The sequence below is a fragment of the Mustela nivalis genome, assembly GCF_964662115.1.
Source record: "Mustela nivalis genome assembly, chromosome: 17".
Lineage (NCBI taxonomy): Eukaryota > Metazoa > Chordata > Mammalia > Carnivora > Mustelidae > Mustela > Mustela nivalis.
Genome location: NC_139036.1, coordinates 58270717 through 58298696, shown reverse-complemented (window position 1 = coordinate 58298696; position 27980 = coordinate 58270717). Strand labels below are relative to the sequence as shown.

General features: G+C 60.6%; 1 protein-coding gene and 1 long non-coding RNA gene across 13 annotated transcripts in view; one reads left to right on the top strand and one right to left on the bottom strand.

The window, feature by feature from the left end:
- SEPTIN9 (septin 9) overlaps window positions 1-27980 on the bottom strand; it is a 143701-nt gene that overhangs the window by 30754 nt on the left and 84967 nt on the right. Inside the window, exon 1 of one of the 11 annotated variants that reach the window (XM_082705364.1) lies at window positions 1072-1225. The exons of 7 other annotated variants lie outside the window; for them this stretch is intronic. The gene's annotated coding sequence lies outside the window, so the exon portion shown is untranslated. 3 more of the 11 variants (XM_082705373.1, XM_082705369.1, XM_082705365.1) reach the window with 3 other exon arrangements.
- On the top strand, window positions 746-4755 carry LOC309850863. Of its 2 annotated transcripts, none has more exons than XR_014304477.1 (2): window positions 746-834; window positions 3623-4755. It is a non-coding gene; the product is annotated as an uncharacterized lncRNA (long non-coding RNA). The 2 variants fall into 2 exon arrangements; XR_014304478.1 differs by lacking the exon at window positions 746-834 and adding an exon at window positions 1053-1159.

Genomic DNA, 27980 nt, shown 5'->3' with positions numbered 1-27980 from the left:
GCTCTTCGGATGGCAGGTCCCCGGGTCCCCCTGTGGGGCTGCTTCCTCACCCCTGCTCCTTGACAAGGGGTGGCGGACCGCCCCACTCCCCCTCCAGCGCGGTGCACCCGTCCCAGCCCCCACCCGCTCGGGGAGCAAGCCGCACCCCCCACAGCGCCCGGAACCCAGACAAGCCGCCGCCGACTCCCCGACCCACAATACCACGTCGGATCCCATGTTTCCAGCATCTGCCGAAGCCAGTCTCCCGCCCAGCCTCGGCCCCAACGGCTGACAATCGGTGCGGAACAGTTTTAGGAGGCGGCGGCCAACCCGAGCCCCCCCCCCCTCCAGCCCGGGGCCTCCTAGAAGTCAGGGAAGCCCCCTGCGAACGGGAAACGGGCTCCAAGAAACTCCCTGCCGGAGGAGGACCTAACCACTCAGCCAAGCTGGCCAAATATTTACAAAGAGATAGCTGTGGCCGCACAAAGCCCCTTTCTTCTGCTCCGCGGCCGAAAATCTGGGCCCCGCGTGGAGACCGAGCTCCCACCACCCCTCTCCCGGGGACCCGGGGCGGTCCCCCGGCCGCAGGCAGGGGGCCCGGGGAGGCGCCGCTCTGGGCCCCGTTGCCCTGCCCTCGGGGAGCCCTGGGGCGGCCGCACCACCTGAGGCCCCCAGCCACCGGTGTGAGGCTGCAAGGAACAAAGGGAGCGGAGGACTCACCCCAGCCGCGGCGACGGGCTGCGCTGGCCGCCTGAGAGCGCGGCCCGCCCACCGGGTCACATGGCTCCGAGCCGAGCAGAGGATCAAAGGGGCTTTGTGGCCACGGAACAAGGAGCCTCCCAGAGCGCGGCAGAGGTAGGAGGGACCGCCTGAGAACCGAGGCTCGGAGGCAGGGCGAGGGAGAAGAGGGCCCCCCCCACCCCCGGAGGAGGCCAGGGGCGCCTGGCTGCAGGCCTGAAGCCAACCGGGCCGTGCGGGGTGCATTCCGTGCCTGAGAAACGCCAAGGAGCTGAGCCCCCCAGAGGGCTTGAGTCATCCCCAAAAGGAAAGGGCCATGGGGTCCGGGAAGGAGAGAGGGCAGGAGGCGCTCACCTGGACACCCAGTCCAGCTGCCCTGGCCAAGAAGTTTGTGGGCCGGAGAAGCCTCCAGTCCCTCCCCTCCGACTGTCCTCCTGCCCAGGTAAGATAGGACGGGCGTGCAGGGCAGTGCCAGGAATCGGACACGGCCCGGGGGTGCCCCCTCTCCCTGCTGCCCCGCCCAGCACCCTTTCTGCCAGGTGAGCCCCTGATGGGTCCCAACCCCATCCAGCTCAGATGGCACAGCAGGCTATCGGGCAGGCCTCCCCCCAGGGCTGCAGACCTCCCCAGGAAAGCTGTCAAAAACCAAAGCTGGGGCTGTTCCAGGGTCTGGGCATGGGGGCCAGAGCACAGCAGACCCTGTGTGCCACCCACTGCCCAAGGCCACGGTGACAGAATCACCCCCACGGGAGAAGCAGCACAAGGGGACCACAGGCCGGGGCTCGGGAGGGAAAGGTGGGGCCAGCCCAGCTTACCCCAAGCTCTGTCTTCTTCCTGGAGCCTAAGGACTCGGTTTCGGGGAGCTGGGCTGCAGCTTCTACAGCCTAAGGGCCCAGGCAGTGAGTCACCCTCCCTACAGACCCTAGGGATGGGCTAGGTGGTCCCCCAGAAGGAGGAGCTTGGGAGCCACCCTGTTTGGGGTGGGGCCTGGGCGCTGGGATCTGCCAGACCCATCCTATGCCACGACCTCTGACCCTGACTGAGTCACTCCCAGGCTCAGGCGGGGCCAAGGCAGCCAGCCCCAGACCTACTCCCCACTAGGGGAAAGCTCTTGCTGGTGTTGGGAAGTTGCAGGGGCAGAGGGTGAGAAGTTCAAGTGCAAAGGAGTCCTGAGTGACACCTGAGCAGGTGGCCACCCGCGGGAGGAACAACTCGAGCCCGGCCCCTCCCCCCGAGGCATTCTCTCCTTCCCCGTCCCCACTCGCCCCCATGGCTGGTGGGTGAGCCCCACCCCACCTTCCAAGCACCCAGCCCACTGGCCACACTGGCAGGCTGATCATGTCCAGCGGGTCCTCCCTCCAGTTCTCAGAAGCCAGATCTCCCTAGCAGTAGCCACTGGCAGTCCAGCCTGGCCACTCCCACTCCAGATGGCCAATTTCTTCCCCAAGGCCTCCCGAGTCTTCAGGTTTGCCATAATGGCCTCAGGGAGGCTGGCCTCCCACTCCCTTCCCCTCCCCTCAGAGTGCAGAGCTGCTGCCCTGGGTCTCTGGGCCGGGGGCCGAACACAGGCAGCTTCCAGGGGAGGGACCCCGTGTCCAGAGTCCTTGTTCCCATCTCAGTGCTAGGGAGGACGGTGCAGGACCTGAGCTGAGGGCCTCAGAGACACACCAGGATCAAGGTCCCCTTCACTCCCATCAGCTCTGGCTCATTACCCAACCCTGTGGGACCTGACCTTCCCCACCTGTGAAATGGACACAATCACCTTACAAGAACTAAAGCAGGACGTGACGTTCAAGCTGGGAAGACTGGCCACTCGGAACCTAGGCTTCTCTTTCCTCCAACAAGGTGGTTTCCTAGGACAGGGAAGAGGGAGGGCCCAGCCCCTCCAACCACCCCCTGCCCCGCCTGCTGGGCCCTTGCCACTGGGCCCTGAAGGACAGCTCCAAAGGACAGCAGGAGCGACTCCTGTCCCACCGGTGTCAAGGCTGGCGCGGAACCATGGAGATGCCACCTCCCGGCTCCGCCTGTCCTGTGAGCGGGGCCCCTGCTTCCCAGCGTTCCCCTTGGAACCTCTCACCTAGACTTGTCCCCCAGGACCCACCACCCCCCCTTTCCTGGGCACCACATGGGCAACCTGCCAGCTCTCCAAGGCCACTGCCTGCCCTTCCTCGTCCTCTCTCCCTCATCCCTGCAGACCGCTGGCCCGGGACGTGGCCTGGGTGCTTCCCGCGTGTTCCTTGGTGCATCGCCCATGGGATGGGGGTCTCCAGAGCGCAGGAGAGGGAACCCCTGGGCCTCACAAGACGCTCAGCCCAGGGGTGGAGGGTGCTTTTCTGATGAATTAGTTCTGCCCCCGGGGCCGGCCCACACACAGCATCTACCAGAATGGCCTGGAGCCCACACAGCCGCCCACTGAAACCCCAGCAGAAACAGAAAGCGAGGCCCCATAAGCACAGCACATCTGTCACTGGCAGTAGCCACGTTTAAAAACGTAAGAAGAAACAGGCGACACTTAATGTATTTTACTTAATACAGCCCAAACAGTATCAACTCAACAGGTCACTCCTCTAAACCCTTTCTATTTTTTTATTTTTAAATTTTTTAAAAAGAATCTGTTCATTTGAGAGAGAGAGCGCGCACAAGCAGGGGGAGGGGCGGAGGGAGGGAAAAGCAGGCTGTGTGTGCAGCAGGGAGCCTGATGCGGGCTCGATCCCACGACCCCGGGATCATGACCTGAGCCGAAAGCAGACACTTCACAACAGAGCCACCTGGGGTCCCAAAACTTTTTAGACATTTTACACTCTTCTTCCTTTCTGTACTGAGCCTCAGAAATTCAGTGTGCCTCGTGCACTCCCAGCACCCCCCTGGTTTGGACCGGGCACATTTCTTTTTTTCTTCTTTTCAGGGTTTATTTATTTATGCTATTTCTACACCGCATGTGGGGCTCAGACTCACAACCCTGTGATCCAGGGTTGCACGCTGTCCCGACGCAGCCAGCTGGGCACCACCAGTCAAGGCACACTTCACGCGGTCAGCGTCTGCTGCGGCTACTGTACCGGCAGTCGTTGGGAGTTTCTCGATCGACCCAGGGCTCCAGGTCCTTGGGGGGCAGCTCACTGAGACCCGTTATCTGAGCGCTACACCTCGCTCTCCGTGGTGCATGCGCAGCCACGTTTGGGGGTGCTAAGGGATACAGCTTGATGGAAGCCACAGTAGCCTCTACTGGATCTCGAGGACCGCTGATCCCTACCTCACACTGCCCCCCTGCCGGGGACGTACTGGGGATGTGTCTCCCAGATTCTACTACCACAAAGAATACAACTTCTCCAAAGAAGTTTCTCTGCTGTATTTGGGCTAAGCGTCAGTGAGACCACCACCGGTTTCTGGGGCTCTCCGTCTCATCTGGCTCACAGGTGCTCAGGCCAGGGTGAACTCCTGCTTCGAAGGAAGACCACCACCCAGCCTCGTGCCTGTCTCAAGCAAGTGATGAACTGGGCCGTTTGAGCGTACCCCCCTGCAGCCCGGACCCAGCAGCTTTGCTGGTGGAGGCTCCAGAAGCCCGAGGTCATGCAGACTTCAGGGAGAGAAGTTGTCTGGGGCCATCTGCAAAGGGAGACAGGGCAGCGTAGGGGGAAGCGCAGGCAGAGACCCCAAGAACGGAGAGCATGGGCCGGCGGAGCTCCCGCAGGCCTCTCCCCTTCCGAGCCGGGGCATTCCACACTCTGACTTCCGTGCACCTTCGTCCTTCCAGTAACCAACTCGTCCTGCCTCTGTTTACCGGCTGCAAAGTCACACACAGCCACGCAGATCAGAAAAAAGAGTCTATAAAGAGCAGACTGGGGGCCGCCAGGACGGGTGGGGGATGGGAACGGACCGCTTAATGGACATGGGGTTTCCTTTTGAGGGGATGGGAATGTTCTGGAACTAGATCATGGTGATGCTGACCAACCCTGTGAATGTGCTAAGTGTCACTGATGGTGGATTTCTTGTTCTGGACGCCATAAAAACAGACCGTGAAAACTATACTGAAAGGAAAAAGTCTAATGAGTCCTTTCCTCTCCGCAGGGCACTTTATCGTGTTATTTTGTACCTGGAGACCACAAGGGCCCCGAGACAAAGCAGGGGCGCTGGGGGAGACGGAGCAGTGTCCCCTGCCTGGAGCCTGGGGAGGTCCCCTGATGTGGCAGTTGATGGGACAGTTGAAGACTACGGGGAAGGTGACCACGTGATGATGGGGGCAGGGACTGGGTGCCGTGGCCACGAGCCAAGGCCCCCGGGTACGAGGACATACCCTCCTGGGGCCTGCCCACGGCACGCCGTCCGTAGCCCAGTGACCTGATCCCAGACCAGGGCCTCTGGAACTGCGGGACAGTAGGTTTTCCTGTTGCCTAAGGCCACGGTAATTTGTGGTACTCTGTCACAGTGGCCCCAGGACCCTCACACAGCCCTGTAGTCCCGACTCGAGCCAGAGTAAGGTAGGAACTTCCACCTTCAATCGAGGAAACAAATACTTAGAGCTGGAGGAAACCTGCTCCTGGCCAAGGCAGTTCAGAAGCGCGAACAGGATCCCTCCCAGCCCTTTGGAGGGGGGTCTAGCTCGGGTTTTCCAAGGCTGTCACTTTCAGGACATTCTGGCCCCCTTGCTGGACAACAGGCTGCCATGTGGGGCGGGGGAGGGGAAGGGGTGCCACGGTGTCCCTGACAAGGATGCCTGCCGGGGGCCCAGAGTGAGCAGCACCCACCGCCCTCCCTGGGGGCCCCCCGCCAGAACAGTCATCAGGGAGAGGCGGCAGCACAGGACAGGTGGCCTGCAACAGGGTTCTACTCTGAAAGGGGAAGGGGGACAGTTAGGGCAGGCTCCCACCTCCAAAGGGGCCACCTGGGAGGAAAGCACAGTCTGGGGGTGCCACCCACCCCGCCATGCAGGGACACCCACGTGACGATGCCCGAGACCACCCCCTCGGGCGCAGGGCAGCGGACAGGAAAGGAAGTGGTCACGTGGCAGCCTCCCTTGCCCCCACCCCCACAAGCACGCATGCCCCAGCGCACCCCCGCCCCTGCTTTCTCCTGCCAAGCCCAAAGCGGGGTTGTAAACACGACACCCAGCCCTCCCATGACCTCTTTTCCAACCCACCCTGGATGAACCCCCATGGGATACACAGATACATCAAAGGCCAAGGAATAAACACCCTTCCCTTGGCTCTGCAAGCGGTTGCTGGGCTGCCCTGCACACAGGGGCCAGGGAAGGGCTGGGTGGCGGGTCAGCAGCGTGGGGGCCCTGGGGTGGACAGCCAGCAGATGCAGCCATACACCCCCAGGGGGCAGGGAGCCCACACACGCTCTTGCTGTCCTAGGGTGGGCTCCCAAGGGGCCCAGAGCGAGGGCTCAGGCAAGCCTGGGGGGCCGGGGCCTGCAAAGTCTCTCTCGCCATAGAGCAACGCTTAGCAGGCTGGTGGTTCGGTCATATCTGGTTGACATCTCTCTTCCGGTTCCTTTGCAACGTGACCGAGGACGGACAGTCAGGCTGCCTCCGATCTCAAAAACCAGGCCCCTCCCTTGGGCCCAGCTACGATCTCCTCCTCCAGCTGCTGGCCTTCTCCCCACCTCTTGACAGTTTGTCTGCCCTGCGGTCCCATCTTCCCAACACCTGCTCGCGTCTTAACCTCTGCCGTCTGGCTCCCGCCCATCTCACTACTTAAACCAGCCTCCTGAGAAAATGCTCAGCACCAACATCCAGCTCCACCAGGCTGGCACAGATGAACGGCCCCTCCTTCTGGAAAGGCACTGCCCAGGGCGCTATCCTCCCCTTGTCCCCCCAAGGCAGGGCTTTCCACAGCACAGAGGGGTCTCTTCTCCATCCCCAGACTCAGCCAAAGACAGTGTTCCCAGCTCAACCACCTCTCACAGCACAGGCCCTGCAGTCTCCCAAACCCCTCCTAAAAACCCCACCCCTGTTAAAAATCACCGCCTCTAGGAAGCCCTCCAGATGCCCTCCCTCAGACTCGACCACCCTTCCGAGCTTCTGGAGTCACACCCTGATCTGGAGCACTTGCCAGAGGGACTTACTCACCCCCTCCTGGTCTCCTAGGTAGCAGATGCGTGTTTGTGGAGCTCCGTGGCAGGAAGGCCCCATTTCCTCCTTTCTAAGAAGCCTGCGCCTCCCACCTCCGCTGTCAGGTTGCCTCTTCCCCTCCAGGGCACCTTAATACACATTTATTTCTCCCCTTGAAGAGCTAACATGTCAACAGGGTGTCTTGGAAATTATGTGATGATATCTCAACTCTCGGCAGCCAGCTCTGCTCCGCCTGCGGGCATGAGGGCCACTGGGGCGGATCAGGGAAGCCCCAGGCCCACTTCCAACCTCGCCCACCCTCTCTCGGGAACCCACCGGGCCGCCCCGGTGACAGCCAGCCAGAATTCTAGATGCCTGGCCACGGAACAACCGGAACCCAAACCCTGCGCCAGTTTCAAAGACCAAGAGACCCCAAGCGGGCTTTCTCCGGGTGTCAGGAGGGCGGGCTGCCGGGTGGGGGCGCTCCAGGTTGGTGATATGTGCAGCGGCCTCCACGCCCGCCCTCCCCGAAACAAGGACGGAAACCAAAGCTCAGCAGCTGAGACAGTGGGATTGGGGGCGGGGGTGGGGTGGGCGGGGGCGGGGTTGCGCAAGGCTCTGAGACCCTGGCTGTTTGACCTCTGGAAACAGGTTCTCCATCCTAGCAACACATCACTACTCTAAAGAGGAACTTCCAAAAAATACAGAGGCGGGGTCTCACCCCAGCCATTGAGTCCACTAATCCAAGGTTGGTATTTTCTGAAAACTTCTCAGGGGACTCCACCGAGCATTCTGGGTTGAAAAGCACCGTGTGCGGAGCCTGGTCACTCCATCTGCCTTTGGCTCAGGGTCCTGGGATCCAGTCCCACTCCCTCTGCCCCCCTTCCCTGGCCTGTGTGTTCATTCGCTCTCTCAAATAACTAAGTAAAATCTTAAAAAATTAAAAAAAAAAAAAAAGGCACCATGTGGGTCTGACAGGTGCAGACACATGTCTGGAATCTGGCGAGATCCCGGGGTCTCTGCCGAGAACATTCTGAGCCAAATGTACAAGCGGCACGCACAGGATGAGGGGGAAGCTAGGGGGTCAGCAGCTCCTTCCACTGTCCAGAGAAGGCCACCCAATGGACAAGGCTCTTTGATTTCCATTAAGCTTCTCCACGCTGCCCGCTGTCCGGCTGGGACTTGGAAAAGAACAAGACAAAAAGGAGACCTTGGGAGGGGTCCAGGGGACATCACTGTGGCACAGTGATTCTGAGGAGCCATTTGAGCTCCTGAAATCTCTTAACAGTCTAAAAGCAGAACTTCCCAGAAGGACTTGGCTGTCACCAATCCCCTGCTCTCAGCAACCAGGCAACACAGACTTCATCACAGAAGACGGGAAAGTCTTCACACCAGACCTAAAGAGACATTCACAGAACTATCTACTTCCCATCTATTCTCCTAAGGGCCACTTATCTTTCCAAAACGTGATTTGTCTTCCAGTAAGTGTTCTTATCCCTCTGGTGATAGCATATAAGCTTCATTCTAACTGCCCCTTTGCATCACATTTTTTCTGTAAACTCCCATACCTATGTGATTAAAGCTGTCTTTTCTTTCCATACTGTGGCTCTTGATATTTAATTGCCCCCCCCCGGGGTGAGGGGGCTCCTGCAGTTTAATTTGCAGACCTCTGGTACTGAACCTAAGAGGATAGAGAGAAAGTTTTTCCTTACCAGCACTCACAAAACAAAAACAAAAGCAACCCCTCTCTTCACTACAAATCCATGCTTCCCCACCCACAGCCAACAATTCAGACCCGTTTCTCAAAGTCTGTTAAAGCAGGAAAATTTGTTCTGCAGGACGCTTCCGTCCGAAAAGGTTTCCACAAATATATCCATTAACTGTTCCCCTCTTTTAATGTTCACAAGTATTTATTAGCACACTAAAAACTATATTCTCTAGAGTTTTGGGTTTTCTGTTTTGGTTTTTTTTTTTTTTTAAGTTTAAACTCTTTATTTCCTAAACTTGTTAGGCCATGGAACCACTTTGCACCTTTAATACCAATTCGTGGTCCCAGACAGAACATAGTTTGGGAAACACTGGTTTAGACTTCTCAGCCTGCCAGCCTTCTGCTCTGGTTCCAGGCCAGACATCAGATCGGTTTTAGACTCCCGGACAAAGATGGGGTGGGGGCAGAGATCACAAGCCCCACAGGTTGGACGGCTTGCCTGAGATCTTGGAATAACAGTTTTAAACCCAAATTCCAAAGTTACCAGAGAACACGTGTCACAGCAGCAGCATGTTTAAAGGCAAAAACTGAAAATGACGCGTGTCCGTGGAGGAGAGCACAGCGAATCGTGGTTCGGGGCCACCCGCCCGCGACCCTCCGGCAGTGAATATACACCCAGAACTACAGGCACGGGGGGCGGGGGGGGGGGGGACAATGACCTCACATTTCCAAACACAAAAAGCCGCCCAAGGATGCTAATACTTCATACCCCCAGTTGTCCAACGTGCACAAGACCACACCACGGTGCATGACTGAGAGGAACGCAGCAAGCGACATGCGGACGTTCTAAGGCCCACGTGGGAAGGATGCGGGCGTGTCAGGTGGAAGGAAACACGGCTGGTTCCTGCGGCCGCTCGGGCCGGCGGAGGCACGCGGGTGTTCATGGTCCTTGATGGTGCAGGTTTATTAAAAGCTAAAGAACTCTTTGGAGGACCCCGGGGAATAACAAGGCGTGAGCTTCTCTGTGACTGACTGGCTCAAGGCCTGATAATGTCCCTGAGCCTCAGTTTACTCACCTGTAAACAGAGGCAACAAACCCATTTGCTCATCACCTGCTTGCAAGGTGCCTGCTCGAATTTCCTGCCCTCCCTTATGGGGTTCTGGGCAGGATGATAATGAGTTTACAGCCTCAAAGGGCTTTGGGAAACCACATGAAGCGCCTCGCCGGGAGAGGGGGAGCCCCCCCACTCCAGGCCTGTTTTCGTGACCTGGCAGAAAGCATCCCAGCCAAAGGAAACCTTGTTTTTTCCTTCAGGGCAGAGGCCTTGGTCTTGGGCCTGAGGTCTGCCGGCTGCTCAGGCTGACATGAGGCTTCCGTCAGCCCGGACCCACTGTTGGGGGGGTGCCCCTGAAGCCCCCCACCCCTTTAGCACCGACAGGGGCACAGGTGAAACCACCATTCGCAGCAACGGAGAAGCCTGTCTGAACTGGGCACGAGCCAGCCCTGCTCTTTCCTCTCTCCCCCCAGAAGCAGGAGCTCAGGAAATTCGAGGCTGTGAAGCAGCCCACACATCACCTCCGGCTGTTTATTCAGAGAGGGGACGCTGACCCTCCCGGGCTCACGCCACAAGCCCCAGCACCCCCGTAGTGCTAGACCCTCCCCGTGCAGGGGGGCTGGGGGGCCAGTGATCCCTCCCTCAGAGGAGCCTGTGGTCTCAGGCACCCCTCCCTTTGTATTGCACCCCCCCCCCCCCCACTGAGCAGCTGAGAGACTCTGGGCCAATTTCTCAAGCTCCTGGCAGGGGTCTTCCCAGCCACGGAAAGGGGAAAGGGTCCTCCCATCCCTGGAACCCGAGAAAGAGGCAGACAGAACGTGCACAGACCAGCACCAGCAGGTGCTCCAGCACCACGGACCGCCCACCTCTTCCCGGCACGGGCGCGGGCGTGGGGCCGGGAACAGCCCGGAGTGAGCATCTGTGGCCAAGATGCAGGGGGCTGTGAGCTGGAGATATAAACAGGAATAAGCAGAAAGTGCCGGTGCAGAGAGGCCGGAGCATCTGTGCTTTCCAACCCTAACGGGGCGCCCGCAGGATCTCTTGGGGGAATTTCTCTTTTAAAGGTACGTTTAAAAAAGACAAGAAAAAAGGATGAATACACAATAGTCAGTGAAAGAAGGCAAAATAAAATACATTAAAAAGAAATAATGAAAGCATGCCGTCTAGTGCCCTTGGGTAAGCGCAAAACCAGGCACCATTCTTTGGGGAACAGAACATTTCTGTCCCCCGACTGTGACGGAGAGCACACGAATCCACACACGTGGTAGAAGTTCGTGGAACCACAGGTGAAAACAACGAAGTGTCCATGAAGCTGGTGAACGCTGAAGGTCTGCAGCTGAGTTCACACTAGCTCACACTGAGTTCACACTAGCTCACACTGAGTTCACACTGGACCCCCGTCATTTCCTGGCTTTGATAATGACACGTCACGAGGGAGGACACTGGGTAAAGAGCACCGGACCTCCTTTCTATGACTTTTGCAACGTCCTGTGAGCCTAGAGTCTAAGACAATTTCAAAATAAAGTTTTTAAAAAGTACATCAAAAATGTAACAGGCTGTGAACACGGACCACGATAGAGAAGTCGGAAACAGGGTACTGGACGCTGTCTTCCTTCGTCTCCTTATGTGGTGCGTGTCGCCACAGTGCCCGGAGCCCAGGCTCTGTCCTGGGTGCGCGGACCTTGGCGGCTCAGATCTCATCAGGGAGGATGGCGAAGCCCAACGAAGGGTCTGGCAACACCTGAGAACGGTTCACCCAGGTTGTTCCCAATGGATCCTAAAAGCGGCCCAAGCCTCATGAGAGGAGAAGGCAGGTGTCCCTGCCAGGGACACCTGCACACAGATGTCAAGAGAGAGAGGCCGAGGGGCAAGTGATGAGGCCGGAGGTCCCCACTGTGCTAAAGTGTCACTCCCAGCTGTTTCTTCTGGGTCCCAGGATTGGATGATCATAGGGACTTGCTCAGCGGGTCTCCACTCTGCTCAGAAAGGGATGGTGTCGTGGCCAGAAAGAGCTTGACTCTTTCACGCTGCTGGCCTCAGGGTGCTGATGGGGAAAGGCGGGCGTGGCAAGGCCAGTCACCGAGGTCTCCAGGAGCCCCGGGCAGTCTGGAGGCACCTGCAGGAGGTGGAGGGCAGAGGCGGTGTGCAGGGGAGGCCCCCCTCGCCCATGCAGGGCACCTGGCCCTTCCCCAGCCTCAGCCAAGGCATGGGCTCCCAGCACTGTAAGGCGGAGGCCGGTGGCTCAGGCAGGGCTGCGGGGAAGGGAGCAGAGGCAGCAGGGGCGGCTCTTCCAGCTCTCCCAGGCCCACCAAGTCTGCTCCCTGACGTCCGCTAACCACGGAGGACAGTGCTGGAGGCGGCGAGCGGAAAGCCTGGTTTGAACTCCCTGCGTGCCCCTGACCCTGGCACTGAGCTGCCCTGGGGTCTCCCTTTCCTCACATGCACACCAGGCAGATGAGCCCCAGAGTCTTTTTCAGCTACAGAACGTTCAGGGGGTTAAAAAAAGGCCACAAGAATGAGGCAGGCAAGCCAGCTCACACCCCTGCCTTCACCTGGAAAGGGGAACCCACTGCGCCACTGCATCCCCTGCGGCCCGGCCTGGCGGAGCCGACCCGCCCACTCCGGAGCAGGGAGAGGCTGGGGGAGCCCAGCGTCTTCTGGGGCTCGGGACACATAGAGAATTCGCCCGGAATCTTTCCAGAAGAAGATTACCACTTCCGGACTGTATCAGCTTCCTGTTGCTGCTGTAACAAACCGTCACAAACTCTGTGACCTCCAACACGTATTTGTCATCTGACAAGGTTCTGCCTCTCTGGGCCTCTCCCTTCCTCCTCCCTACACTGAGGGAGTGGGACACTCCCGCAGACGCCGTTCTGGAACCCAGCGGCAACCCCGGCCTAAGGAACACTTGGCTGGGGACATTCTCGACGTGCCATCCCACGCCGCGGCACCCTGGCCTTCTCCCTGGTGTCCGCCCACCCTGCAGGGGCATCAGCAGACTTCAGTGGCTTCCCGGGCCAAGGCGGCGGCCCGGAAGTGGCTTCTGCCCACACCCACCCCAGCTTCTGCGAGAGAGGCCGCCGAGGCAGCAAAACAGGAGGCCGTAGGTGGCAGGGGCCAAGGAGGCCGGGCCTTTCCCTCCAGCAGAAGCCAGAGGAGCAGAGGCACGTGACCCCAGCCCCGGGTTCTCAGGGCAAGGGGCGCCCAGGGACAGGGAAGCGGCAGCCCCCCAGCTCAGCCATGGGGGGATGGGCAGGGGCTCTGGCCCAACAGCCCCCACCCCAACTCCCCATGGCTCCAGCCCAGGGCCTCCCCGCCCCCGTCCCCGCTCCGCCCTCCAGGGAGAAAGTGAGGCCCTCACATTGCCAAACCCCAGTAATGAATCCCACACTCATTCCATCCTCTGCTCCCTCCACCTTCCGGGCTCACTCCGAACAGCTGGCCTGCAGAAGTCGGGGGCCGGGGTGCCTGTGCCTGTGCGGAAGAGCTCGTTCTCACTGCCTCCCCCACCCACCCCTTCCTCTGAAGAGGCCTCCGGTCCTGCCCTTTCCCTGGGAAAAGCTGGAGCAGGAGCCCCAGCCCTGGGATTCATCATTAACCCTTTCCTGCCCGCCAACTTCCTGCGGCCCCACCCCCTCCCACCACGCTGGGAACCGGAGGTGGACAGCAGAGGCCGACCAGCCAGTGCCCGCACCTCGTACATAAAAGCATACACAGTCAAAGCCAAGAATACACACCATCGGCCCGTACAGTGCTGGCTTTCCTGCGGCCAGGCCTCCCTCCAGGCTCTCAGCCCTGCCCTGGGGAAGCCGTGTGCGGATTCCGCAGGACACGGAGGGCCCCAAGAGGTTCCTGCCTCACCGAGGACATGAAGGCAGGGCTCTGATGCCAACGTGTGCAGATTCCCACACCTGTGCTGGAGGCAAGCCTCAGACTGAAGGCAGGACAGATACGCGGCCAAGGGAAGCCGTACCCAAAGGAGCCGACCGTGACTGACTGTGGTCATCAGCCCAAAGGCTGTCTGTACCCCTCAGACACCCCATCGTGCACTGATGTCTTTCTGGAATGACATGTGGGAGACCAGGCCACACTGACCAGGGACCCCTGGACCCTCCAGTCCCACTCCAAGGATGGGCTGTTCCACCTGCAGACAGGCCTGTTCGCTGGCCTGGGAGACAGGATTCCAGCTCTGCCACGAACCTGCTGGGTGACCCTGGCCAAGTCACTGCATCTCTTTTGGCCTTGGGTTCTCCGCAAGGTCAGAGGTCCAAGGAGGGTAGGGACAGGGGCTCTGGAGTCAGGCTTCCTGAACTCAAACCTTCTCTCTGTCGCCCTCACTAGCTGTGCGGCCTTGGGCAGGTTACATAACCTCTCTGTGCCTTGACTTCCTCCTCTGTGAAATGAGAATCACAGAATTGACTTCTCAGTGCGGTAGATGAGATGAAAGGAGATACACCAGGTAAAGCGTCCTATGGCCATGCAGAGTCCCCGGGAAGCCCAAGTCACCATGAAGGGACACCAAGACCACTGTGCCAGTCTTTGGGGGCCCTGTGCAGCCTTGGCAGCTCGAGGCCGCGGTCCACAGAAGGTGCTACCCACCCGCCTGCCTTCTCTCCCCTCTGACGGCAGCTGAGACGCTAGAGCCCAGCCCTTGTTCCCGGTGGGCAACCACGCCCTGAGCTAGCGACCACAACCCTCGAAAGGTGAACAATGACCTCATCTTCAAAATCGAAAGGTGAACAATGACCTCATCTTCAAAATCGTGTTCGTTCCTTCCTCCCTCCTCCCAACAACCCTTAGCCTCAAGTGGAAGAGAGAACACCGACCCCTCCAGGCCAGGGTGGGGAGTCCAGGAATTCTCTTCCAGAAACCAGGGGCTTGGCAGGGCTTCCGGCCTTCCCTGGGGGCTACCCCCGACCCTGCCCCTCACACCACCTCTAGGTGGGGGGAAGGACAGGGCCCCAGCCACAGCCCCCCCCCCCCACTGTGTGGCCTTGTTCTAGGGAAGCGAAGAGAAGCTGCCCAGAGAGGCTGGGGACATGGCCTGGGAACCCCAAGCTGAGGGGCCTTCCCCCAGCAGAAAAGGGAGAAACTCAGACACAAGGAACAGCATCAATTCGGTGTTCTACGGCACGAAAACCTACGCGCACAGGCAAAATGTCTGGTTTCTGAAGGCCAGCAGGCTGGGGGGCGGGAGGGGGATGTGGCGGGGGGAACCCAGGGTCGGGAAGGGGGGGGTGGCGGGGGGAACCCAGGGTCGGGGGGCTGGGGGGTGTTGCGGGGAAGACCCAGGGTCGGGGGAGGCCCCACACAAGCTCTGCTCTCCTCCACTGAGCTGCGGGCGGAAGGACTTAATTAGTACCAGACGCGGAGCAGAGCGGAGGGGAGAGCGGGGGGAGGGGCAGGAAAGGAAACCAACCATGAGGGGCAGGAGGGGGACCAGGAAAGAGCAGGGTGCACTCCCAGCCAAACCTGCAGGGAGGAGCAGCCAGGCCTCCCTGACCCCCCCCCCCCGCCGCAGATTCCCCCCCCCCCCCCCCCCCCGCGTTTGTATCTGCAGCCTGTCCCCAGGACAGCTGGATCCGGCTTGGAGGGCCAGCTCAGCCAGCCCTCTGCAGCCCCAAGAAAGCCCGGTCAGTGCCTAGGGCCACAACTGCTGTTTTTCCAGCACGGATGGGGGGTGGGGGGTGGGGCTGGGGGGAAGGGGGACCACAGCAAGGTCCCCCTGGGCGGGCAAAACCGGGTCCTGCCTCACTGGCTCACACTGATGACCCGGGTCGCCCCATCAGGAAGGAATGGCCCCGAGGTGCCCCGTGTCTACGCGGACACCAGCAAGAGTCAGGGGCCTCCTCCCTGCTCCCTCTGCTGAAGGAGGATCTCTCAGTTCAACCTCCCTTTCCCAGCCAAGCCTCATTTAGTTCAGGGATGCACCTTCCTCTCTGTTCAGCCCTGAAACCCCTCCTGCTACAGGGACAGGAGCCCCGGCGTCTCAGCTGGAGGTCAGGGGCTGGGAGACAAACCCTGGGATGGGGGGGCACGAGGGAGCACACAGAGGGGCTTTGAAGCCGGGCCCCAGCTGCTAGCAGGGGTGGGGGGCAGGGCTCACAGGAGGGGCCCTCCTGCCTCTGAACGCTGGGGCGTCTGTGACCACGGGGAACCAGCTGACAGCACAGTCACACCAGAGGACAAGGACGGCTGATGGGGCACCCTCTGGAGTATCCCAGAGCTGCCCGGTTTCTGGGCTTCCCACTTTGCGCTAAGTACATTTTCGGGCCATGTGGTTTGGGGTTTCTGCCTCACGGCCCCAAAAGCACTGTGGGAGCAGCTGAGAACGCAGTGGGCCCATGAGGTGAGGGAGGGAGGACCCTCAGCGTCAGAGCAGGGAGGGTCTAAACTTGGGAGAACCAGGTCCCTGGCAAAGGGCCATCAGACACACACCCTTCCCCACCCCACCCCAATGCCCCCTCTCAGAGCCAGGACTCCAGGGCAGGCTGCCTCCCCCTGCAGAACGGGGACTGAGCTCTGGGGACAGGCTCCCAGTCAGTCGATGTTCCTACAGTCCCTCCTCGACGGCTCCCAGAGAAAGCATTTCATCTACAGTCGTCAGCGTCCGGAGATCCAGAACATTCCCAGGACCGCAACTACGAGAAGAGGGAAGACTGACTAAGAGCTTACGAATGGCAGGCACGGTTCCCAGAGCTCCACACGCAAGCCCCTCGGGTCCTCACAGCAACCCGACTGGAACCCTCCTGTGGCTCTCCTCCTTCAACAGGTTAGGAAATGGGGCACAGAGGAGCTCAGCCACCTGTCCCAGGTCACACAGCGAGAAGGGATAGGAGCCGGCCCCGTTCCCTGCTGGCCTCGTGGGGACCGGCTGAGGAGGGAGTGGTGGGGCAGCTGGGGCCGTCCCTGAGATCCTCGTGCTCTCCCCGGAAACCCCAGGATCTACCCCTAGTCCTCAGCTCCACGCCTGGCACCTCCAAAGGTGAATGAATGAAAGACAGCCTGACAGTGGACAATGGACAGTGGACGTCACAGACCACAATGGCAGGGCTCCTCGAAGCCCTCTGTGCGGATGGACAAAACCTTCTCTCACGGAGATCTCTGGAGTGTTGGTTTCCATAAGCCCATTTCACAGATGGGAACAAAGTACTTTGGCCATGCTGCCAAGGTCATGCTTCCAGAAGGTCGTCCCCGCCCAGCATTGTGCCTACACTCCTGACCACACCACTCACAGAAAATCCCACAGAATAAAAAGAGGAAGCATCCAGGGGGGCCCAGCCCTGGTCTGTCACCCCCCTCTGCTGAAAGCTCCCCAGCCTGTTTCCAAGTCCCCATGGCCCCAAGACGGTCCTCTGACTTTGCACACTGTTCTAGAACAAGTGGGCCCAGTCTTTACAAGGCCCGATGCAGGCAGGAGGAGGAAAACCCCCCCAGGAGGGAGCACACTTACGTGTGGCAGAAAGAAGTGTCCGATCCCATTTTTGTGTTTTTGGGGTTTTTTTTTAACTCATTTGTATTAAGCATATGTTTAGAAAGACAGCTTGGGGGGCGCCTGGGGGGCACAGCGGGTTGAGCCTCTGCCTTCCGCTCGGGTCATGATCTCAGGGTCCTGGGATCGAGCCCCGCATCGGGCTCTCTGCTCGGCTGGGAGCCTGCTTCCTCCTCTCTCTCTCTGCCTGCCTCTCTGCCTAGTTGTGATCTCTGTCAAATAAATAAAATTAAAAAAAAAAAAAAAAAAAAGACAGCTTGGAAGAGATGCAACTATCAGTGAGCATATTCTCTTGAGTTTTCAGATTTAATTTTCTCTGCCATGAGTTGGCATAATTTTTAAATCACAAAAGATAAGGGTTGTTTTCAACCAGGAAAACAGATGCTTCACAGCTTCTCAGCAGCCCCTATGAGGACATGCTGGCTCGACTGGCCAAGCGGGCGGAATGTTCCAAAGAGCTGTCAGCCAGGCCCGGGGTCCCCTCGCCTCCACGGGCAGGAGCAGGTCCAGGAGCCACCGACGGGACACACAGTGGGGGCTCCACAGGCCCTACCTCGAGGCCCCGTCCCGCTGGACTGCACAGAGGATGTGGGTTCAGCTGGAGTTTGTGTCAACACAACTCTGCTCCGTCCCCAGCCTGGTGGGGACCCCCCACCCCACCCGGTGTGACAACCCCAGGAAAAATGTTAGCAGGGAGGGAAGCCACTGTGGGCGAGATCGGAGACTTTCCAGGGAGAGACAGATCAAAAGCGCTGTGCCCACTCCTCTCCAAGGACCTGCAACCTCCACTGCCCCCTACTGACCAGTAGTGACTCAGGGAGGAAGATGGGGCGGCGTGCCCAGCCCAGAGAGGCTGCGGGCACACGGAGGCAGGGAGTGGGGCTGGGAGCACAGGGACAGGGCAGGAGGGGAGCCTCTTACCCAGGGCAGTTCCCATCTCCAAAAACCTCATGGCCCCCAATTCCTCTATGACGAAATGAGGCCACACGGGACTGGACACCCACTTCCCAGGTGGGCAAGTGGCTCTGCCCACACAGCACACCCCACAGACTTCAGGTCTGTCTCCAAGCAGAGGAGACCGTGGCCACCAGCAAAACCCAGAAGCACCCTCCCCCAAGCCCAATCTCCGGATGTGACGACCATGAGCAGCGGACAGTGGGCGAGGTCGGGGGGTGGGGCTCCATCCTGGGCTAGTGAGCCTCCCACGCAAGGCCAGCGCGGGGCCACCTCCGACGGGCTAGCCCCGGCAAGGCACAGCCACGGTCTGCCGGGCAAGCCTGGGGAGGCAAGCTGCGAGCCAAGGGGGAAGGAGGGTCGGCACACTCGGACCTGCCGAGGGCTTGGCCCCACGTCCACCCCAGGCAGGTGCCGGGACGTCGGAGGCGCCCTTTCCTCCTGTAGAACAGGGGACGGCATTATGTCACAGGGCAAAGCCGGCTAGTGGCTGGCTCCATCAGATCACCCACGACTCCGCAGGCAAATGCCCACAGAGTGGGGGTCTGAAGCCTGGCCCCAAGGCTGCCCCGTCTGCTGTGTGGCCCTGAGGTCCATCAGCTCTCAGCGGCCCCAGGAATGACCTCCCTACCCACCAGGCACTGGCACAAAGCAGGCGAGTGAGTGGGTGAGGGCCCCCCCCACCCCGCAGCTGGAAAGCACACCCTCCCTCGGCTGACCCCACCGTCCTCCCTCCTGGGCTCAGGCCGCCCCGCCCATACTGCTCTTTTGTCCTGTGAGCTCTTGCTGTGGGACTTGGGACAGTTCCCTAACCTCTCTGGGCTGTCCCTTCAAAACCAAGACAGCAACACTGGCCTGCTCCAAAAGGTCACTGAGGGGTCACCTGCACAGCCAATGTCAACCATGCACCTGGGACACAGGCCAGCTTTCCCCGAATCTTGTGCCTGCTGCCCCCACCTGCCTTAGGGGTAGGGACTATTAGTCCTCCTCTTCCTGGATAAGGAGGCCAAAAGGTTCTGGAAAGCACCCAAGGTCACCCACCAGAGTGGGTGCATGTAGCTCAGAGCCTACGCTCTTACCTACTATGCTCATCTCCCCCAAAGACAAGGCACACATCGTGGTTATGCTTTGTTAACAGCCCCGCCCACACAGGCCACTGAGTCAGGTGGGCCGGCTGGGCCATCCTGCGTGAGCTCTGAGGCGAGGCCAGCCCACATACCTTGTTTCCTTGCCAATGTCCTACCCTGGCCATGCAAAGGCCCTGGGGTCAGAGGTCCAGCTTAATCGCCAGTACCTGCAGTGTGACTACAGACAAGTGACTCAGCCTCTCTCTGCCTCCTGGGTTGCTGCGAAGGCCACAGGAAAGGCAAGGAGCACTCTGAGCCCAGTGGCCGCCGTGCCAGAATGGCTGGATAGCTGGCAGCCAGTCGTGGGGTGGGGAGGACAACAGTGACAATGAACAGATCAAGCCAAAATGGCGAAGGAGCCCAGGGATGGGGTGCTGATCCGACAAATGAGTGCTGCTGGCATGAGGAGCAGAGCTCCAGGCACAACTGGGGCAGGTGCCTTCCTGGTCCCCCCCGCCAGCCTGTGCCCCTGGCCTCCCCGTGTCCTGGTGCTGCCTGCCCCAGCAGGTATGAGTGGGTCTCCTGCCAGGACTGGGGCAGAGGCAGGTAGGCACAGAGTGGGGACCCCCGCAGCCGGAGGCGGACCCCCGCAGCCGGAGGCGGACACCACCAGTGTCGAGCAGACATCTTCCCTGTGGCCTCAGAATCCTCAACACAGCGCTTCAAGCAGCCATGACCGCCGGGCCAGAGCCAGCCCCATAACCAAAGCACACTCACGGTACCAGCCCAAAAGCCAGAGCCAGGTGGGCCAGGGAGGTGGGGCAGCCCGACTCGGTGGACGAGAGCCCCGGGCCCTTCTGCCCCTTCTCCACCTGTCAGTCCACCCACCCACGCTGGACTTGGTGCCCTGGAAACACCTCCACTCACCCTCTGCTTGGTGGGCTTAGGGCTGCCCCTCCTGGGATCCACCAGACAGCAAGCCACACCCACAGGTGTCATTCCCACCTCAGGCCTCTGCTCCGGGAGCTCTGCCTCCCTAGGCATGCCGGCCCGCGGGCATGTGGGACTCCCGCTAGGCACCAGCCGGAGGCAATCCACTTCCCGGCACTGTCTTCCTTGCTCCCGGCTTCGCTGCTTGGCGGCTTTCTGCTGAGGTCTGACAATACCCCTTGGCCTTCTTTCTACCCTAATCTCTGCCCCAAACAAACTTTTCACTTTTCCAAGGCCCACCAAACACCACTCCCTCCAGGAAGTCTTCCATGACTAGCTCCAGCTAGAGGGAACCTCCTTTCCTGCACTCCCCTACTGCTCAGTGCCCAACAGGCTCAACTGAGCATGGAGGACGAGCCTGTCCCGGGGACACGAGCCGCTTTCTCCTGCCCTCGTGCAGTGTGTACGCTGCATGTGGGCCGCAAGTGACAGATGTGTGCACACACACCCCCCACTCACGCTCACAGCAAGTGACCCACTGCCGTGAGAGAGCCACTTTAGCTGGGGTGGCAGGGGATGCACCTCTCAGGTGGTGGCATTTAGGCAGGGACCCAAATGAGGCAGCCAGGAGAAGAATCAGAAAAAAGATGGCCCAGAAAAGAACAGAGTGAAATGTCCGTGGGGACAAGCCTTTGTGTCCCAGGGGCAGCCAGGGCCGGGGGGCAAGACGCCAACAACCGGGGAAGGGGGATGAGTGTCCCATGGACAAGGGGTGCCCACTGGGAGGTCTGAGGCACAAAGTGATCTGAACCGCCCGGGAACATCACTATGGACCACCAGAATCACAGTGTCAAGCATCACGCAGTGACCCGTGGGAAGGCACAGGAGCCCTGCAGGATGGGGGGCGGCAGGGGACAGCAGGGGGCAGCGCGGGGTCGACGGTCATTTCCAGATGCAGCAACTGCCTGGGACGTTTTGGAGACAGCAGTGGGGGCAGATGATTCCACTTTCTCGGGCCCAGGCAGCTCCCAGGGTGTCACTGTTTCCTGACCAGGAGGCCTGAGGTGTGGGCCCTGAAGGAAATGGCCAATTGTGCTGGAGAGTGTTGGGCTGGGAGGGGTGCCCTCCCCAGCCCAGGACCCTCCGCTCAGCCTGATTCACTGGTCCAGGTTCCCTGTGTGAACACAGAGCTTAACTTCTCAGCGGGGACTGCCCCGGCACGACCCAGAACCATCACGTCCCAGCTCCTCCTCCCGCAGATTCGGACCGTCATGCAGGGACGCCTGGCTCTGCCCAGGATCAAGTGGCCGGTGGCCAGTGGCCAGCAGACCCGGGATCGCCCCGCAACTTCTGGCTCTGAGCCAGACAGACAGTCTCTCTCCTCCCACAGACCACAAGTACAGTATAAATGCCTACCGGAGGACTACGGGGGATGGTGGGTGGACAGATGGACAGGCGGTCAGGGAACTGACAGGGCCTGTGCAGAGCTGGGCCACATGGAGGGACCCCCACACACCCCACCTCCCCCCGTTGAAAGTGGAGGCCGCCCCTGTGTCAAGTGGGCACTGGGCCAAAGTGAGCTCTGACTCCATTCCAGGGGAGTGGGGCCCCCTCCCTGCAGGCTGTTCCTGGCACCCCGCCCTCCCCCAGAGCAGCGCCGGCCTGCACCACATGACCCAGCCTGGGAAGACTGTCCCAGATGCGGGAGGTCGTGCGGACTGGGGACTGGGGACTGAGCGTGCGGGAGAACCAGCTGCACAGGGAGCCGGTCTGGCGGCCTCCGGAAGCCTCCAGGCTTCGCAGGCCAGACTCCAAGAGTTTGCTGCCATAGGCCCTCTCCCACTAGGAAGCAGACAGCCCCAACCCCGTACCTGTGGGCTCCAGAGCTCCAGGAGAGGAAATGTGGCCTCGTCCTCGGGGTGGCTGCCCACTGGGAGTAAGACTCAGGCTGCAGCCCCTTCCTCTCCTGGCCCCAGTTTAGCGATGGGGACACTGCGCTGGGGCTGCCCGGACGTGCCAGGGACCTCGGCACAGCTGGCCAACCAGAGGCTGGCAAAGGGGCAGAGAAAGCAGGCCCCGAGTTACAAACCTGCTGGGGCTCTGGAGTCCAACAGCTGCGTGTTCAAACTCCAAGCCAGCATCTGCCACTTCCAGCTGTGTGGCCTGGGTAAGTTTTTCAACCTCTCTGTGCCCTGCTTCCTTCTCTACAACACCTAACAGTCAGTGAGTGTTTGCTAAGGTTGCTGCGCAGATGCGTCCCATGAAGCAGTTGGAGGAGAAGCTTGGAGTCCAGCACTTGGAGCGATCACGGTGATTAATGGAATCTTAATAAGGACTACGAGGAGAATGACAGCCTCCCCACTGTGTCCCTAAAATGGAAACAACTCTGCTCCCAAAGCAGCAGAGAGCCGGCCAAGGGCAAGCTCCCAGGTCTGGCTTCGAGCCGCGACCCCCTTTCCGAACACTGGTCCCTCCCCCTGCCCCAACCCCAGTCTCTGCTTGCTCGTCCGTGGGCAGGCCCCACCCTCCAGAGTAGCTCATGGTTGGCACCTGCTTCCAAAGCACATGTTGGGACTTTCCAGATCTTTCCTCCCCTCTCTCTGACCTTCCCCTACTCAGTTACCCCCACACACACACTTTCTTACTCACTCTCTCCTTTCAGGCCTGTTCAAAAACAAACGACGCAGGCCAAGTGTGTCAGCTGGCTCCCTGGAGAAGTTTCTGGGCAGAAGGAAACACAGCCGCTCCAGGGGGAGTGGCGCTCAGAAGGGTTACTCACTGCAGAGCCACGATCTCACGGGCCGCGGGGTCACAGGGCAATGATCCAGGCCAGTCTGGCCCCCAACTCCCCGATGAGGCACTAGCCAGGGGCCCCGGCACTCCAGTCTCTGGGGCAGGAGCCTTTGTCCCCACCTGGTCACATAGTCCCAAACACTATATCCAGGGGACCCCCCTGCCGAGGTCCCCCCCAAACACCGTGTGTACGACACGCTCAGAGGGGCTATAGCTCCTCACAGGCAACCACAGCCCAGTCCAGAGGCCGGTGAGGTCTCAGATCCTACAGCCGTCACTCGGGGTTGACCCTGGAGTGGGGTCCTGACCGAGACCCCAGGGGCACAGGTTGAGAACTGGAAGCCACAGGAAGGCGGTTCACAGCAGCGTCGGCGAGCTCCCCTCCCTCCCCAGGAGCCTGGGTCCGAAGGGCTGGGCTTGGGCCTAGGAAGCTGCATTTCAGACTCAGAACTCTCCAGAGCCTGGACAGAGAACTTGGGCCCAGAAGGCGAGGGAGCCGCGGTCTGACAAGGAGCAGCCTTCTGCCACGGGGAAGCCTCATGCGCCATCAGCCTCCCCGTGGCTGCGTGCGGCCAGGGGCCTGCTCGTGAGTGGTGAGGATGGATGGTTTTCTGGGGGGGCCCCAGCACCCCCTGGGCCCTGCTCTCACCCCAGCTTCCCCACCTCGCATCCCCAGGCAGAACTCTGGGGGCCGGCTCCCAAAGCCCAGAGACCAGGAATGAGAACACCCAAGGACAGAAGCTCCCCTCCCAACCCCGGGGCCATGCTGACTCGCTGGCCCCCCAGAACGCCATGTGGCCTCACTCCTGTCCTGGTTCCCAGGCCGGGCGCTGACAGATCTGCGTTTCTGCCGGCTTCCCCACCTGACTCACTAACAATCCCGATGGCCTGGGCCACGGTGTGCAGGGAACAGGGACAGGGCCTGTGCTGTTGCTGGTAACACCCACCAAGACCTGAGCCGGGTACCCACACACCAGCATGCAGGCCTCTGAAGCAAGCATGGAAGCTGCCAGTTCGAGGGGAAGACCCACCGCTCCCCCCCTTCACCCTAGGGGGAGGGGCAGGAAAGCTCCGTCCTGGCCCAAGTCGGCGCCTTGCTCAGCCCCATCAGGAGGGTTGGAGAAGTACCCAAGCTCCAGGTACATCCGTGACCCAGGCGAGCCTGTGGAAGCCATCAGTGCACGGGACAGACGACCCGCTCTGGGACCTGCAGGGCAGGGAGGGACCTGCTGCAAGGCCTGGGGTCAGAGCTGGCAGGCGGGACGCCAGCGTGACATCCAGTTTTAACTCAGCCTCTCCCCAACCAAGAAGGCCCAGCAAAACCTCCCCCACTCCCAGCAGCACTAGTTGCAATTGTGAAGTTATTATCAATCCTCCCGGCAGAGCAGAAAGACGGAAGCGAGCAGTGGGGCGGGGCAAGAGCCGGGAGGGGCGGGGCTGCATGTAGGGTGGGCGGGGCAGGGGCGGGGCAAGGGTGGGAGGGGCGGGGCAAGGGTGGGAGGGGCGGGGCTGGCTGGAGCCGCGGAGAGCAGCCACGCGGGGCTCCCCGCAGCTGTGATCCAACGAAGAGGAATGGGGCTTCCAATCTGTTCCCACTCAAGCCCCTGACAAGCGGTATCTTATTTCAAAACCAAGCGCAGCGAAGGGGCTGGAGGAGGACGGGGAGTACCAGAGTCTCTCCTTTCTAAACGGGGTTTTCTTTCATCATCTCCTGGCGCCTCGCGAAAGAAAGCAGCAGAGGGAGGGTGCCAGCCCGGGCTCCTCCGCATCCCAGCCAAAGCTTGGGGCAGGGCCGCGGCTTCACGCCCTGGCCCGGGTCCCCACGCAGCTCCACCCCCACCCCTGCTGCCCGCCTCCCGGGCCAGCTCAGAACCCACGCACTCCTGGGATGCTCTCCTGGGATTCGAATCCGACTGTGAGCAGTTGCCAGGCCCCCGGGCCAGAGGCTGGGTGTCTCTCGGACGTACTTTCCTAATCCAGCAAATGGGATAACTAGAGAAACCTTGGCCAGAGGCTAGCCTTGTCACGTTGCAATTGTGAAGTTATTATCAATCCTCCGGGCTGAGATAAAGATTTCTCTAACTGCAGTGACTCTGGATGGAGAGTCTTCCAACACCCGAGTCCCATCAGTCCCACCCAGAAAGCGAGGTGCCTGGGCCAGATAAAGTGCCTGGGGGGAAGGGAAGAGGGAAGGAAAAGCGAGGCAGGAGGGGCGGGAATGTGCCAGAGGGAGAGGCAAGAGAAGCGGGAGGGACGAGGGAGGGAGAGGAAAGGGGAGGACCCTCCGGGAACAGTGCCTGTGGAACAGTGCCGGTGACCGTGCGACAGGAGGAGTGCTCAGACTGCACGTCCCCCCCAAGACTCCTCTGGATACTGAGGGTCTGAACAAAATCTCCATCACTGGAGCCAAGTGTTTCAGCGGTTTGCCCGCACTGGTGTGGGGGATGCAACCCAGGCTTCTGTTTAACATGGGGGCACCGCCAAGGCCAAGGTGGCTGGGCGCCCTCCCCTCCCACAGAGAGCAGAGTGCTAAGAACTGCCAAGAACAGGCAAGCATGATAAACAAGGCTTTGGGCAGAGGGAGACTTGCTGCCGAATTAAATCTCAGGGCATTCGGCTTCTCACTCGCTGAGCTGGGCTGCCTCCCCAAAATGGAACGTCCACTTCTAGCGTCGGCCCTGGTAAGCCACAGGCAACGGTGTGGATGCAAGGTGGGCCCCTGCCCCACAGTGCCTGCACCAGCCTAACCAACTGCTAAGACCCCCACCCAGCACCCACAGAAGAAGGTGGGGCCCAGCTAGGAGGCTTATCTCCTGCCCCCGGGGACAGGGGAGGAGCCGCCCTCCTCCACCAGCCATGCCCCACCCCAGAAACCCACCACCCCTTGACCCTCCCTCCGCCCCCAGTCTGAACTCACCTGGGGCAGGTGTCAGGGCCTGAAATCCAGGCAGCCGAGGAGGGTCAGTGGCTTGGGGGCCTTGTTTTAGGAGATGCCTCAACCCTCAGTAACCTGAGCCCCTGTGCCGGGGGCTGCTGCCTCACCGTGCTGTGCTTCCTATCAGGCACCAAGCGGACATTAGTCAGCAGGCAGGCAGGGAGCCACAGACCTAAGGGAGGCCCAACGGATTAAGGCGGGGGGGGGGGGGGATCACCCTGTGGAGGAAGACGGAGGCCCTCTTCTCCCTCTCGGGCTGGGATACTGGACCATGCAGAGACAAAGACACTGCCCACCAGGCAGGAGTCACACCGTGCCTCAGGCATAGCTCTGGGGTCACCAGTGACAAGTGGAGCCCGTAGGTGTCACCTCCCTTCTAGCTCAGTTCCCCGCTGATAACAGGCTCCCCAACCTGCTCCCCAGCGCCATGCACAAGAGGAAGCTGACACCCCAAATTCTGCCAGACCCACCTCAGGGGAGGAACAGAGGGAAAAACCAGTGTAGACCTCACACCCTCTGGGGCCCCACAGGGTCTCCTGTGTCTGCCCGACCACAAGGGAGGCAAGGCCTGAAGTCCCGGTGCCCACAGATGGACAAAAGTGGTTCTTTTGTCGGCGGTGTCACTGCCGGTGACAGTGACTGAGAACAGAGGCTTCCCAGCTGGACCCTGGAGTGCAGGGTTTTAGGGACGGAAGGCCTGGGAAGCAGGGAGCGGCTGCCCGGCCTCATGGTCTGGGGTTAGGGGGCGGGGGGGGGGGGGGGGTGCTGGCCTTGGCCCACACGGGCCCCAGGGCAACCCAGCACGGGACATAGGGCCCACGGGTGGAGCCGGGCTGAGCCAGGGCTGCCTGGAAAGCGAATGTGCCATTTCGCCAGCTCGACGTCCCTCTGCTCCTGGCAAAGCATCTGGAGACTTTGCTGGGGCAGTGAGGGAAGGGGGAGTGGCTGCCTCCCCACCATCAGCAGGAGGGGCCGGCCCAGGCCCAAGCTCTGCACCTGCAGCAGAACTTCCGGGGGAGGCCAGGCTCTGCCATCACCACGGGCATCGAGCCATCCTCTCCAGGAACTCAGCCTGGCCCACCAAGCCGGCTAAACGGCCTCGAGGTGTCGTGGGGGCTCCAGCACCTGTGGTCTCGCCGGTGCAGCACACCATCTTCCTTAACCTTCACGGCCAACACCTCAACACCTGGGCAGCAGGTGCTCTCACAGGAGCGGGGCGGGGGGGAACCCCACTAGGGGGGCTCAGGGGACCCGGGGATGGGAGGATTTGAGCCTGAGAATGAGATTATTTCAGAGTAGAAAATAAAGCCTAGGGACATCCCAAAAAAGCCCCCAAATGAAAATGAATATACACACACGTTTTAAAGGAGTACATTTCATAAGGGCTCGAACCCACCACCCCGAGATCAAGCCCTGAGCTGAGATCAGGAGTCAGAGGCTTCACCGGCTGAGCCACCCAGGCGACCCTGACCCTCTTTCTAAGCAAGGTTCTGAACGGGCACATCTAGAATGACCTGGCACCGTTTAGGGCTGGAGGAAACGGTGGCAGGGGTGGGGGGCGGCAGCTAAAGGGTACGGGACTCCGTCTGAGGTGATGGAAATAGTCTAGAACTGGACACAGCCATGCCTGCACCAGTCTGCGGGCGCGCCCTTCCCGTGAGCCCTTCTGATGAGCTCACCCCGTGGTCTGTAATGTGGATCTTGATAACCTGCTTTGAAAGAAATCAGCGAAACTCCCGCCGCTGCTGGGAAAGTGAAAGGCACCGGAGAGCTAGAGAGCTAAGGCTCACTCCGGGAGATTCACACACACCCACCCATCCCCCAAACACATGCCTCGATCTACACAATCCTGTGCCCCGGTGTGTGCTGTAAAATGTGTTTCTTACCAGGAGCTGCAGCCCAGCAAAGCGTGAAAGGCGCTCACTGGGCCACAGCAAACTCAGGATTCCTGGAACGCACACCTTCACCTGCCTGGACCACTCTGCCCCCTCCGAGCCCGGGGTCCCCCAGCACAGCCACCAAGAGGGCTCGGCCGGCGTGGTGGAAGCTCTCTCCCCGGGGGGCTGTGGCCCTCTGGACTGGTCACTCTCAGAACCCGTCAAACAGCACTGCTCACGGGTCCGAGGGAGCACCCCAGCCAGCGGCCAATCCATGCGTCTCTGCGCCTGACCCAGGGCAGTAGCCAAGGAGCACGGAGCGATGCGGCCCACACTATCACCCCCGAACCCTCGGGGAGGGTTTAAGTGGCTTAAAGGATGATCTGGAAAAAACCTTGTT